The sequence below is a fragment of the Culex pipiens genome, chromosome 1 (assembly GCF_016801865.2).
Source record: "Culex pipiens pallens isolate TS chromosome 1, TS_CPP_V2, whole genome shotgun sequence".
NCBI classification, from domain to species: Eukaryota; Metazoa; Arthropoda; class Insecta; order Diptera; family Culicidae; genus Culex; species Culex pipiens.
In genome coordinates, this window is record NC_068937.1 from 88,437,225 (window position 1) to 88,452,243 (window position 15,019).

The 15,019-nt window shown below is 42.9% G+C and overlaps 1 long non-coding RNA gene across 1 annotated transcript in view; it reads left to right on the forward strand.

The window, feature by feature from the left end:
- LOC128092559 (uncharacterized) overlaps nt 1-12,352 on the forward strand; it is a 58,935-nt gene extending 46,583 nt beyond the window's left edge. Inside the window, exons 2-3 of the long non-coding RNA XR_008211895.1 lie at nt 11,115-11,383; nt 11,589-12,352. This is a non-coding gene — a long non-coding RNA (uncharacterized LOC128092559). The remainder of the gene's footprint in view (nt 1-11,114; nt 11,384-11,588) is intronic.
- Nucleotides 12,353-15,019: the final 2,667 nt, after the last annotated feature.

Sequence of the window (15,019 nt, forward strand, 5' to 3'; positions counted from 1 at the left end):
CTGTCATCTCCATATCATGCGGCACATAGATAAAAAATCTAGAAAACTTTTTCAAAACCAGCAATGCGCCATGGGTTTCCTATGTAGATAGGACCTTTTGAAGAAGTAAGCAAGAAATACTTGCAAACATTCGAATCACCCACACCCGTATTTGTTAGCTCCGTAACCACATACAAACATGGGGGAGTTTTTGCCCGTCCTTGGTTGCCATGTGGCATCCAACTGGGAACCTGCAGATGATGGAAATTTAAACACCTAATCATCGAGTATATTCGCAGAAATTAAACTCCTCTTCAATGAGCAGCGAAGTGTGCTTAAAGACAGAGTATGGGTAAGGGATTTTTTTTTGATTATTTTGCACATCTTGTCTATTTGGAAGGTAGGGTAGTCATCAATGATACACTTTTTTTTTATTTATACACAATAACTTCGTATTTTTGGTTAAATGAAGTTAAAACTCAATAAATATGCCAAAAATCACTTTCAATTCATGTTTTTAAAGATTTCCATAGATTTTGAAAAGTTTAATGAAGAAAAATCAAAGTGTCTCATTGTTACCCATGGGCTGAAAACAGTGGGTAACAATGAGACAGCCCTGGATTCTAGGTATATTCTTAATTTTGGTCAAACCTAATGAAAGGACATTGTAGCCCAACTCATTCCCTATGGAACGTCGAAAAAAATCTGAAGAAATATTAATTTTGGTGTAAATGGCAGCCTAAAGGCGGAAATGTAGTTTTTGTCCATAATTTGCTTTTACACCCCAGAATCAAACATTTATGAATAACTTCGCAAGGGACCGTCCATTACCAAAGCCACTATTATGGCAGACGTGTATCCAGTAGACACACCTTTCCCTCAAATATGAGCCTGATTGGTTGAAACAACTACTTGTGAGAGCCATTATCTCATTTTCCCCGTGTTTCATTGATGACTACTCTACCCTTATTACATTTCTGATTCATAAGAAGATAAATCTTATTTTTTGTCGAAGTTCTGTATTGATGATGATCTTGTTGCAAAATGTAGACTCCATACATTAACCTTCCTACGGTATTGGGGTCCTTTTCGGCCTTTTTGAAAATTAAATTTGCCATAACTTTTGCTATATACATGCTAAAGCCTTGAAATTTTCTGACATTAAATTTAAAGTATAAATACACATTTCACAAAACAAACAAACCTTGGACGACCCCTAGGGGAGCGTCCATAAAAAAAGTTACTTTAAAGGTATTGGGGTCCTTTTCGACCCCAAACTTTAAAAAATCGTCAAAAATCCAGTTTTTGACCGATTCCGGTTCTTTTGGTCACAAATGAAAGCTTAGAACGTCCCCTTTCCGAAACCGACCTGGAAAACCGGATTTGGTCACTGTGGCCACCGGGAATCGGCTACAACCGAAAAAGGACCTTTTTGAGACCCCAACTTTGACGACCTGTATCTCCGGCAAATTTCAACCAATCAGGATGCTCTGGTTTGCATTCGACAGGTATTTACCTGTGCTTTGACCACAAATATTAATATCAGGGCCAGGTGACCTACCGGTTCCGCAAATCCGGAACATCCGAAAAGTTCATGTTTTACAGTTTTTCACATATATGTGATACCAATACTCTCATGATAGTTGAAATTGATCCATAAAACTTACTAAAAATACAATACACGATTGCCAGAACCACTCTGGAGTGTTAGTGGCCACTTCCGGGTAACCTGGAACCGGTTCCCGGGTACCTGATGAACGGCCAACTTGACTTTTTTGGTGAAAACCCATCATGTTGCACATCAAACTCCATGAAATTGAAAGATATGTCCATTTTTGGTAATGCCGTTGTTCGCTGAGCCATCCTGGCCAATCTGGAACCGGTTACCGGTGGCCCCTTGGGGACACTTCCGGAATATGAGAGAAACCCTATCATCCGACATATCAAACTTCATGAAATTGGAAGATATGTCAATCTACGGTCATGCCGTTGTTCCCTGATCCATTCTGGCCATTCTGGAACTGGTTTCCGGTGCCCTTTGGGGACATTCCCGGAATATGAGAGAAACCCTATCATCCGACATATCAAACTTCATGGAATTGAAAGATATGTCAATCTACGGTCATGCTGTTGTTCCCTGATCCATTCTAGCCATTCTGGAACTGGTTCCCGGTGCCCTTTGGGGACATTCCCGGAATATGAGAGAAACCCTATCATTCGACATATCAAACTTCATGAAATTAAAAGACATGTCAATCTACGGTCATGCCGTTGCTCGCTGATCCATTCTGGCCAATCTGGAACCGGTTACCGGTGGCCCCTTGGAGACACTTCCGGAATATGAGAGAAACCCTATCATCCGACATATCAAACTTCATGAAATTGAAAGATATGTCAATCTACGGTCATGTCGTTGTTCCCTGATCCATTCTGGCCATTCTGGAACTGGTTCCCGGTGCCCTTTGGGGACACTCTCGGAATATGAGAGTAACCCCATCATCCAACATATCAAACTTCATGAAATTGAAAAATGTGTCAATCTACCGGTCATGCCATTCTTCGCTTATGCATTCTGGCAATTCTGGAACATGTTCCCGGTGGCCCCTTAGGGACACTACAGGAATAATAAAAACAGAAACCCAATTATCCGACGAATGCTTCATGAAATTCATGGATATGTCAACCAAACAGCGAACAATTGCATGACCGTAGATTGACATATCTTTCAATTTCATGAATTTCATTTCTCTCATATTCCGGAAGCGTCTCCAAGGGGCCACCGGTAACCGGTTCTATGATGGCCAGAATGGGTCAGCGAGCAACGGCATGACCGTAAATTGACATATCTTTCAATTTCATGAAGTTTGATAAGTCGGATGATAGGGTTTCCCTCATATTCCGGGAATGTCCCCAAGGGGCCACCGGGAACATGTTCCAGAATTGCCAGAATGCATAAGCGAAGAATGGCATGACCGGTAGATTGACACATTTTTCAATTTCATGAAGTTTGATATGTTGGATGATGGGGTTACTCTCATATTCCGAGAGTGTCCTTAAAGGGCACCGGGAACCAGTTCCAGAATGGCCAGAATGGATCAGGGAACAACGACATGACCGTACATTGACATATCTTTCAATTTCATGAAGTTTGATATGTCGGAAGATAGGGGTTCTCTCATGTTCCGGAAGTGTCCCCAAGGGGCAAGGGGCCACCGGTAACCGGTTCCAAATTGGCCAGGATGGGTCAGCAAACAACAGCATGACCTTAGATTGACATATCATTCAATTTCATGAAGTTTGATATGTCAGATGATAGGATTTCTCTCATATTCTGGAAGTGTCCTCAAGGGACCACCGGTAACCGGTTCTATGATGGCCAGAATGGGTCAGCGAGCAACGGCATGACCGTAAATTGACATATCTTTCAATTTCATGAAGTTTGATCAGTCGGATGATAGGGTTTCCCTCATATTCCGGGAATGTCCCCAAGGGGCCACCGGGAACATGTTCCAGAATTGCCAGAATGCATAAGCGAAGAATGGCATGACCGGTAGATTGACACATTTTTCAATTTCATGAAGTTTGATATGTTGGATGATGGGGTTACTCTCATATTCCGAGAGTGTCCCCAAAGGGCACCGGGAACCAGTTCCAGAATGGCCAGAATGGATCAGGGAACAACGACATGACCGTACATTGACATATCTTTCTGTTTGTGATTGGGCTTGGGCGGAAAAGTTCCGGAATGAAACACACTCGCGAATTCTTTAAAAACTAGACAAAACTTTATTGCGTCTTTCTCGCACAAACTCGTGGACTGTAATGTTGCTCGTCGTTGTTGCTGCGCGCTGAGCGCGCGCTTTCTCTCTCTCCCTTTCTCGTCGTTTCTGCTCTCCACAACTCTCCGCTAACGGCGCACGTTTCTCGAGGGGTTCGTCGATGCGTTTGTCTGGGCGATCGTAGTAGGCTTGGGGTTGGACACTGCGCAAACTTTTCACTTTCTCTAAAACGTCAACTTCTTCGGTTCAGGACCGAACATACTCCCGCCGGCGAAGTGGCGACTCAAGAATCTCTTCCTCTAGCAAGCGACCGTCCGTTGTGCGGTGGACCACTTCGCTCGATTCTGGCGCTGGTCGAGGTACTCGGTCACTCCAGAAATGGCCAGGCTTTCGTCTGGGGTATCTTCTGCGACAAGTGATGCGACGGTGTGCGGCTGGTTCATCTTGACTCGGCTTGGAACGTAAGCGCGGACCTGCTTATGCATGACTTCTCGTACGATGGATCCTCTGTTGATCGGCCAGAACCGCTGGCGTGCGGCCGTGAGCAACCCGGACGGGCCCGCGTGGAATGCTCGGCTGGGGCTTGTCGCGTTGTAGTGCTTGTGAGGTAAGATCACCGGATGCTTCTTCTCGAACTCTAAACTTGAAATTTGTCTCCCACCAACTCGATTAACGCTGTCCTCGGTGCATGAATTGAGCGAATGAACCTGATTGCAAGGCTCACCTCGCTCCTCTCGGTTGATGTCATTTCCAATTGTTTCGGGCTGCCGAAACCCTCCTGCCGTCAGATGTTCCGACACGACACGGCTGTCCTTGCGGCGAATGTTGTTCTTGATCCGTGCGCTGGTCAGCGCTGCTCGATACGACGACTCGGTGAACGCACCAAATACCACACGCACTTTCGTTCCAGGTTTGTCTTTGTTCTTGTCCACCAGCTCACAGTGACCAAAATCTTCGGTTTCCAGCAGGAACTGACTCTCACCTAACTCAACCACACCCTTGAACGGAAGGCCAACACCGTGACCACCAGTAGCGTCCCGCTTGTGGGAACGCTGGTTGAACTCCTCACTCGATTCCTCTTCGGTCGGAAGGGGAGGGCCGCCAGAGACCTGATCCACCTCCTTGATCTGTTGGACAGCACTGCTGGGACCATCGAGAAAGAGGACGTTGCAGCTCAATGTTTGAACAGCGGGGAAGACTTTCGAGTGAGCCCCCACTATCATCCAGCCAAAGTTTGTCTCCCGCAGCTCCGGAAATCCAACACCAAGTTTGCGTTTGCCATTATTCATAGCACTCCAGAAGTGTTTGGCCCCCAGAAGGATGTCCACCTCCCCAGGGACGTAGAACGAGGGATCCGCCACTTGAATCTCGGAATGAAGTTCCCAGCGGGAAACGTCCTCCAACACGGTTGGTAGATTGCTAGTTACCTTCTCCATGACCAGGCAGTGCACAGTAGCCCGGAAATCACCATAAAGAGAATGCAACGGTACGCTTACCTCGTTAGTGATGTTGCTGCGTTTACCATTTACACCGCCAACTACAGTGTCCACCGATCTTGCAGGTTGATCCAGTTTCGCACCAGCGCGGATGGTGCCAACCTGCGAGGCGCAGTCCAGGAGGGTACGACACTGATGCTTTGCGCCGCTGTTGTCCACCACCTGCGCGATGGCTGTCATCAGGATCACCTGGGAATCGTCTCGAAGCTGGTTGCCCACACACGACAATGCGGACGAGCCACTTGCGGTCTTCTCCACTACTACTGACTCGGGCTCCGGTATCTCGTTCGGCTTCGACTCCTCGGGCTTGGACTGGGCGTGCGACGATCTGGCTTGCTGAGCGTTCTCGGAGTGCAGCAACGTGTGGTGGCGCTTCTCACATTTTCTGCAGGAGTTCTTCGACGTACATTCCCTGGCACTGTGTCCCTTCTGCATGCAGTTGAAGCACAGGCTTTGCGACATTCCCTTCTCGGTCCTCTCGTTGGTGGTTAGCTTGACGAAGTCTGGACAACCGCAGTTGATGTGTTCGCCAGCACAGAACTCACACCGTGCTGAAACTTTCTCTGTTGTCGTGGTCATGTGGGACTTGTACGCGGTGGTCTTTGGTTCTCCGGCAGGCTCTGGTTGTTCACTCTTCGATGATTCACTTGCAGCCCCGCTCTGCTCTAGCACGTTGCACTGTGTCGTGAGGTAGGCGTCGAAGCTGGACACCGGGACCTTCAACGGTTGCTGCTTGTGGACCACTCTCTCTTGATGTGCTTGCGCCAGGGTCACCAGGGCGATCAGCACCAGCGCGTACTGATCCTCGAAAACATTGCAGTCTTCCATGTGGTTTTGCACCTCCCCATCATCGACCAGATCCAGTATTTGGTCGTGATAGGAATGCCACTCCGCGTAGTAGTTGTCGAGCTGTTGCTGAAACTCGAGCACCTGTGTTGTGGTAAGGCTGTTTCCGGCCGTGTCGACAGCTTTCTTGATGCTGGTCACCTTGGCCATCGATTGGCCACGCTTCCGGACCAGCAGCTTCACTTTCTTCGCCAAATCTTCCTCAGATTTGCTCTTCACACTCACACTCGAAATCACCGACATTGCTCAGATTGAAAACCACCAAGAAGAAGAAGAACGCAAACTGGTTGCCGTTCACCACCAAAACACAGGTTGAGCAATGCCGGGATCACGTTTGCTTGTTTAAGCCACTATTCCTCTTGTAGGAACCACTTTTTGCACTTCCAGATTTTGTTGTTTGCACTTTTGCACCACTTTTTACAAGACGCTGGTAGCCATCTTGTTTCCCACTTCTCGACCAGTCACGAAAGCCCTTCAGGCCGCCATCTTGGCTTGCACTTGTGTCCACACTTTTTCTCGACCACGGTTTCCACCGGATTCCGGAAGATTTCCGTCCAACCCGTGCTCGCGGAACTTATCCGGTTCGGAACGGACCAAATGTTTGTGATTGGGCTTGGGCGGAAAAGTTCCGGAATGAAACACACTCGCGAATTCTTTAAAAACTAGACAAAACTTTATTGCGTCTTTCTCGCACAAACTCGTGGACTGTAATGTTGCTCGTCGTTGTTGCTGCGCGCTGAGCGCGCGCTTTCTCTCTCTCCCTTTCTCGTCGTTTCTGCTCTCCACAACTCTCCGCTAACGGCGCACGTTTCTCGAGGGGTTCGTCGATGCGTTTGTCTGGGCGATCGTAGTAGGCTTGGGGTTGGACACTGCGCAAACTTTTCACTTTCTCTAAAACGTCAACTTCTTCGGTTCAGGACCGAACACTTTCAATTTCATGAAGTTTGATATGTCGGATGATAGGGGTTCTCTCATATTCCGGAAGTGTCCCCAAGGGGCAAGGGGCCACCGGTAACCGGTTCCAAATTGGCCAGGATGGGTCAGCAAACAACAGCATGACCTTAGATTGACATATCATTCAATTTCATGAAGTTTGATATGTCAGATGATAGGATTTCTCTCATATTCTGGAAGTGTCCTCAAGGGGCCACCGGTAACCGGTTCTATGATGGCCAGAATGGGTCAGCGAGCAACGGCATGACCGTAAATTGACATATCTTTCAATTTCATGAAGTTTGATAAGTCGGATGATAGGGTTTCCCTCATATTCCGGGAATGTCCCCAAGGGGCCACCGGGAACATGTTCCAGAATTGCCAGAATGCATAAGCGAAGAATGGCATGACCGGTAGATTGACACATTTTTCAATTTCATGAAGTTTGATATGTTGGATGATGGGGTTACTCTCATATTCCGAGAGTGTCCCCAAAGGGCACCGGGAACCAGTTCCAGAATGGCCAGAATGGATCAGGGAACAACGACATGACCTTAGATTGACATATCTTTCAATTTCATGAAGTTTGATATGTCGAATGATAGGGTTTCTCTCATTTCCGGAAGTGTCCCCAAGGGGCCACCGGTAACCGGCTCCAGATTGGCCAGAATGGGTCGGCGAACAACGGCATGACCGTAGATTGACATATCTTTCAATTCCATGAAGTTTGATATGTCGGATGATAGGGTTTATCTCATATTCCGGGAATGTCCCCAAGGGGCCACCGGGAACCAGTTCCAAAATTGCCAGAATGGATAAGCGATCAATGGCATGACCGTAGATTGACATATCTTTTATTTTCATGAAGTTTGATATGTCGGATGATAGGGTTTCTCTCATATTCCGGAAGTGTCCCCAAGGGGCCACCGGTAACCGGTTCCAGATTGGCCAGGATGGCTCAGCGAACAACGGCATTACCAAAAATGGACATATCTTTCAATTTCATGGAGTTTGATGTGCAACATGATGGGTTTTCACCAAAAAAGTCAAGTTGGCCGTTCATCATGTACCCGGGAACCGGTTCCAGGTTACCCGGAAGTGGCCACTAACACTCCAGAGTGGTTCTGGCAGTCGTGTATTGTGTTTTTAGTAAGTTTTATGGATCAATTTCTTCTATCATGAGAGTATTGGTATCGCTTATATGTGAAAAACAGTAAAACATGAACTTTTCGGATGTTCCGGATTTGCGGAACCGGTAGGGCACCTGGCCCTGATATTAATATTTGTGGTCAAAGCACAGGTAAATACCTGTCGAATGCAACCCAGAGCATCCTGATTGGTTGAAATTTGCCGGAGATAAGGGTCGTCAAAGTTGGGGTCTCAAAAAGGTCCTTTTTCGGTTGTAGCCGATTCCCGGTGGCCACAGTGACCAAATCCGGTTTTCCAGGTCGGTTTCGGAAAGGGGACGTTCTAAGCTTTCATTTGTGACCAAAAGAACCGGAATTGGTCAAAAACTGGATTTTTGACGATTTTTTAAAGTTTGGAATCGAAAAGGACCCCAATACCTTATGTGTGATTTTTTTTTAATACCAAGGGAAGGTTAATCGATTTTGTTATTTAGTCGATCAAATCGGTTGTTATTTACGCCATCAAATCGGGCGTCTAATTTTACATAAAAGTCCCTTTGACACCAAATTTCTATCTCATCACCGTTTCAGGCTGCAAATTATTGAAAAACACCTCTTTTTTCGCATGTTCAAAAATTGAAGGGGTCCTACCGCCCCTCCGTCACGAGGTATCAAAAAACGGACCTCGGATTCGTGATTAGGGTAAAAAGTTACCCCTCAGGACAAAGTTTCACGCAAATCGAAGAGGGGTCGGGGCAACTTTTCCCGATTTTGTGTGAGTTGGTAGAGAGTTACCCATAAGCGTAAACTTAAATTTTCATGCATCAAAATATATGATCGCTTAAAGCTGTTTCAATGATTAACACGATAAGAAACCTACTTCCCTTACAGGTGGACTGAAATGGGTGCATCTAAGTGATTATCAAACATAACCTCAAAATTACTGAACTGAAAAACTCCCTGGTTAGATGTAGGGGGCAGTGTAAATACTGATTTAAATTTGCATTGCGAATTTATCTTCTGCTCAATTCTGATGAATCATCTTAACTGGAAACATGGATTACTCACTAAATTGATCATGGCTGTGTTATGCATTTAATTTTCAGACAATCTCCTTCGTAAGATAAGTCGTAAATCTTCAGCTTGGCAAATTTCTTCTTTAAGGTATCACAATCCAAGCAAAACAAAAATCAACTTTGTTGTTTTACCTTCTGCAAGCAATGTAGAGAGAAACTTATTTTATCAGGTTTGCAAGGCACAAAGTTGATTTCATTTTTTTTTTCATACAGTTTCAACTTCGAACGATTGTGAATAAAGATGAAAGGAAATATAACGTTTCAAACGAAAGTTGTTATCAAACAGCTCCCACGGCCATGGATGAACAGCTTTTCAATCAAAGATGCGTAAAATGTTTACAACCAAAAACCGGAATTGGTCAAAAACTGGATTTTTGACGATTTTTTAAAGTTTGGGGTCGAAAAGGACCCCAATACCTTATGTGTGATTTTTTTTTAATACCAAGGGAAGGTTAATCGATTTTGTTATTTAGTCGATCAAATCGGTTGTTATTTACGCCATCAAATCGGGCGTCTAATTTTACATAAAAGTCCCTTTGACACCAAATTTCTATCTCATCACCGTTTCAGGCTGCAAATTATTGAAAAACACCTCTTTTTTCGCATGTTCAAAAATTGAAGGGGTCCTACCGCCCCTCCGTCACGAGGTATCAAAAAACGGACCTCGGATTCGTGATTAGGGTAAAAAGTTACCCCTCAGGACAAAGTTTCACGCAAATCGAAGAGGGGTCGGGGCAACTTTTCCCGATTTTGTGTGAGTTGGTAGAGAGTTACCCATAAGCGTAAACTTAAATTTTCATGCATCAAAATATATGATCGCTTAAAGCTGTTTCAATGATTAACACGATAAGAAACCTACTTCCCTTACAGGTGGACTGAAATGGGTGCATCTAAGTGATTATCAAACATAACCTCAAAATTACTGAACTGAAAAACTCCCTGGTTAGATGTAGGGGGCAGTGTAAATACTGATTTAAATTTGCATTGCGAATTTATCTTCTGCTCAATTCTGATGAATCATCTTAACTGGAAACATGGATTACTCACTAAATTGATCATGGCTGTGTTATGCATTTAATTTTCAGACAATCTCCTTCGTAAGATAAGTCGTAAATCTTCAGCTTGGCAAATTTCTTCTTTAAGGTATCACAATCCAAGCAAAACAAAAATCAACTTTGTTGTTTTACCTTCTGCAAGCAATGTAGAGAGAAACTTATTTTATCAGGTTTGCAAGGCACAAAGTTGATTTCATTTTTTTTTTCATACAGTTTCAACTTCGAACGATTGTGAATAAAGATGAAAGGAAATATAACGTTTCAAACGAAAGTTGTTATCAAACAGCTCCCACGGCCATGGATGAACAGCTTTTCAATCAAAGATGCGTAAAATGTTTACAACCAAAAAGTTTCGCCGAATGTTTCGTGTCTACCGGCATTCCGTAACTACAATCAAAAGCTTCATGAGTGCAATACATCATGAGCTGAAAAAAAACCGAAAAGAAAATTATGCTGTCATATTCAGGATAGAGTGGAGCTACATCAAAATGACAGGATACGATTCATCTTCTGGAGTTGAAGAGACGAGTACAACAATATATTTGGCGCTTGTTTTGTATTAAAACTTAATGAAAGAACCAGAACAACATTTTAAATAATTCTTCATTGCTTTTTCAAAAAAAAAATCTGGTCAAATCTACAAAAGTTACCTGAATAAATTGCATTTAAGAAGAGCAAAATCACAAGCTGTTCAAATTATATTTATCAAACTTCAATCAAATTTCACACAGTAGTGTTACAACATATTAGTTGAAAAAATTATACTTCAAATCAAATGGAAAATGTTACCTAATAGTTTATTATATCTCTGCCTTTATTCCAGCAAACACAGAGTTCATAAATTGGAGCCAATCCTTTACGTGTCCGTAGCGCTGTCTTCCCCGAGCAACTCAACATGTTTTCCCCTCTGAGGACGACGTGCAACGATACAGCGAATCGGGTCCCCGGACAGCAGCGGAAAACGAGTTGCGACGACATCGGCGGAACCACCAGACAGCGTGTGTTCCCAACTTCGTCATGTTCCACCGCCAAAACCGTCTGGGAATCAATTCAATGCTAACTAATTAGCAGCAATTCACTCTGTATATTAAGGTAATTGCATTGTGTTTATAAATCGATAATTATGTTTTTAAATCTAATAATCGAATTAATTAATCATCATATGAAATACATTATGATTAAATATCATGCATCTCCATTCAACTACAATTTTCTTACTTATTTAATGGAAAAGCATGGTACTTCGAAATTGGAATTTCTCAAATGATAACCTTTCCATATCTTGTTCTATTTCCAGGGTTCGGTAGCAATAAAAGGCGAAACAAAACCATACAAACTTAGCCAACGCACTCCGAAGCACCACCATGGAGGGGGAAGTAAGCATACTTTTGGTGATAACAGTCATAATTGGCACGGTACTAATGACGTCCCTGCTGGCGTGCTACATCTGTGTGTTTCGGCAGCTGTGTTGCTCTGCCGATAGTGACCTGGACCGAAGCTACAGCCAGCGGAGTTCCAAACGCACGTACACTCTGCGGGACAGCACCAATATGGTCGAGATTACCAACATCACGAAATCGGAACTGACGGAAATCGAAAAAGTCTAGCAGAGGACGGGCGAAGCTAGTACTTCGCTCTGACAGCTTCTGATGATAATACTGGGAAAAAACCAAAACCATGGTAAATGTTAATGGTATTGGCCTGATGAACTTAATGTGTGAGGATTTAATTTAAGCGCATAATGTGAATAGATGAGAGTAAGGAAACGTGAAACGATGAAAATCAAAGCTAAATTTATGAAATTAAAAAAGAAGAAAACAACGCAAAACTTTTGTACCAACCTTGCATTTTTTTTATATAGGATCTATTTATTCGTGGAATTAACACATACAATGATAGCAAGCGCTTATCTTAACCTTTGAGGATGCGGTCATTCTTTACTTTATGTTAAATCAAGTGTGTGCACAAAAAACTAATTTCTTGCCACGAAAAGGATAAAACCTGTATAATTGATTTTCAAGGTGTAATTCTATATTTTAAATACACCAACTATGCATTGTAGACTGGTCGAACATTATTTTATTTGCTATTCCGAAACTCACTGCTGATTAGTTTAATATAAACAGTAAATTAAATTGAATTAAATAAAAAAAAAACATTTTTAATTTATTTATGTACATTTTTACTTCTGCTTGAATTTCGGGAATTCCCGGAAAATTTACAAATTTCCCGGGAAACAGGAAATATTTTTTTACTGGAAATTTCGGGATTTTTTCCTCGCTACGGAAAATTGGTCGCTCTAGTAATTGTAAAAGTAAGTCTCCAATTCATTTTTAAATTCAAATTTTACGAACTACTACCTACAATTAACCACGTATCCTTTTTAAGTGTTCATATTCCAGGACCCTGCCTGTGTAGCTCAATCATGGCTATCCAACCACAGCTCAGATAACACAAATTGGAATTACAGCTGTTCATTTGACTGATTAATTGAGTTTCTCGTTTCGTGGTGGGCACTCACAGCGTATCAATTGAAACTTTGAAACCACAGAACATTAAGGGCATGATCTGGACTATGCACGTTCGTGTGGGTTCAGCATGCTTCAACCTGGGTGGAGTTTATTCAAAAATAAATCATTTGATTTTCATGGATTGATAATTGAACTAAAATGTTTCAGAAGTTGTTGAAGTACCCCATGAACGTACAAAACTTGCAAAAAACTGCAACTATTATTTGGCAAATTATGAAAATCAAATAACAGCCAAATAAATCCAAATCAAATAATCAAATAAAACCCGAGAAAGTATCATTTTCCCTGGAGTGTCAAGGGATTATTTGTGCGTTCACTGAACATTTCGTGAAACTAACCGTGCCTCAAAAACCGAATGCAAACCACTGTTTATATAAATAGATTGATTCATTACTGATCATTCACATGCCTCGCCTGGAAATTGAAAATCAATGCTCCAGTGTAGTTAAAATATGCGTGAATAAGTGAATATCTACACCCAAAGTTAAAGATCGAGAGGATAATCCTCCCGAATGGAAACGAGAGGAAAGTACTATTTTGCGAGAGTAAAGACCTCTAGCGCTTACAACGACAACAAATCGTGTTCATTCGTTCAAACAGTTCAGCCCATTGAGTGGCCAAAAGATCGTCACTTAGATATCGAACCTTGATGGCAGATACGGAAAAGGCGCAGTTCGATAAGCCGAAAGTTATGGGTTCGATTCTCGATTGTAACACTTTTTTTAATGATGAACTTTTTGGAAAAAAAAACAGGATGAACTTATTGGAAAATTACCCCCATTAGGATAATACTCTCGGATATATCGGGATTTATCCTCTCCGTCCGTTCACAGTATATCTTTACTACCGAATTGTGCGCTTTATCCTCTCGTATGCCGATGCCCAGTTCTGTGTGTAGGAATTATATGTTTTTCTATGCTTTACCATGAACACGATACGTAATATTCAAATGATTTCCCACGTTTAAATATGATACCTTCCATTTGCCGAATGATGCCGGTCCCATGAACAGATAAACCATAATCAAATACTGTAGAGTGCGATTAAATTAAGCGTAAATTAAATTCGACGCTTGTTGTTGGCACCTGTACTTGCTTGCTTCTCCACAATCTGATACAGACACAATCGTTTTGGAATGAAAATACCAGAAACTTGTGCATCTAAAACTGTGCCTTTACATCACCAGAAAGGGTCCAACAATAGAATGGGTGTACGGGAAATCTATGTTATGCAACTGATGCGACTATCAGGGTGTAACAAAGTTGTTGGTGTATTGAGCCTGAATCCCAAAATCGACGTGATCGTGCTAACATGTAAACAATGACAATTACGTTCACCTGAAAGCCAGCAAAACAATTTTGTTACAACCTAGTGATTATATAGTTTGAGCACATTTCACTGGATTGTTTCTGAAATCTGGATTTAACTAGAAATCTAGTCATAAAACTGTGCTTTGTTTAGAAACAATATCAACATCACAAAATATGTTATGTCATTTTGTTTAAAATCAAGCAGACCTTTCCGGAAAAAAAAACCTTGCCACACAAATTAATAAAGAGCTGCAGAAAGAATGCCAATAGTGATACACTAACGAGGTCGCGTCCATGGTTCTGCAGAAACACCCGCAATTTCATTAACCCAGCTGTAGAATATAAAATAATCAAATATATTACCCACCTTTACATCGCGCTGTTGGTTCTGTCCCCACCCTCTGAGCATTCTGCTGGTCTATTTCCGTCGCCTAGCAGAGAAATCACTGCGGGAAAAGGCTGCCGGATGGTCTAATTGAAGTTGATAGAGACGGGTAGGTAGTAAAATTCTTTCCGCAAAGTTTGCTCCGGATCTGGGCTGAAGCTGATGCTTGCAAGTGTACGGACGGATATTAAAACGCATTTTTCAACACGGGAAGCGTCGTTGTCGAAAGATTGGTTGTTGTGATCTCTAGGGGAATCATAAAAATATTATTTTTTTCGCATTCGCATGAAGATGGTGATCTTAGCGGGTTGCAGACTGGATTTCGTCATGTTTTTGTGATGATTGTCCAGTCTAGGTTGCTTAGAAATTGATAAAAGGGAATTAAAACCAATTCTACCAGAACCGGACAGGCAGCACCATGAAAGCCATCCATTGCCGGCCGCTCCCATCTCCACCATTCACCGGGGCAGGAATAAGGACTAGGAGCACGGGAAATGTTGAT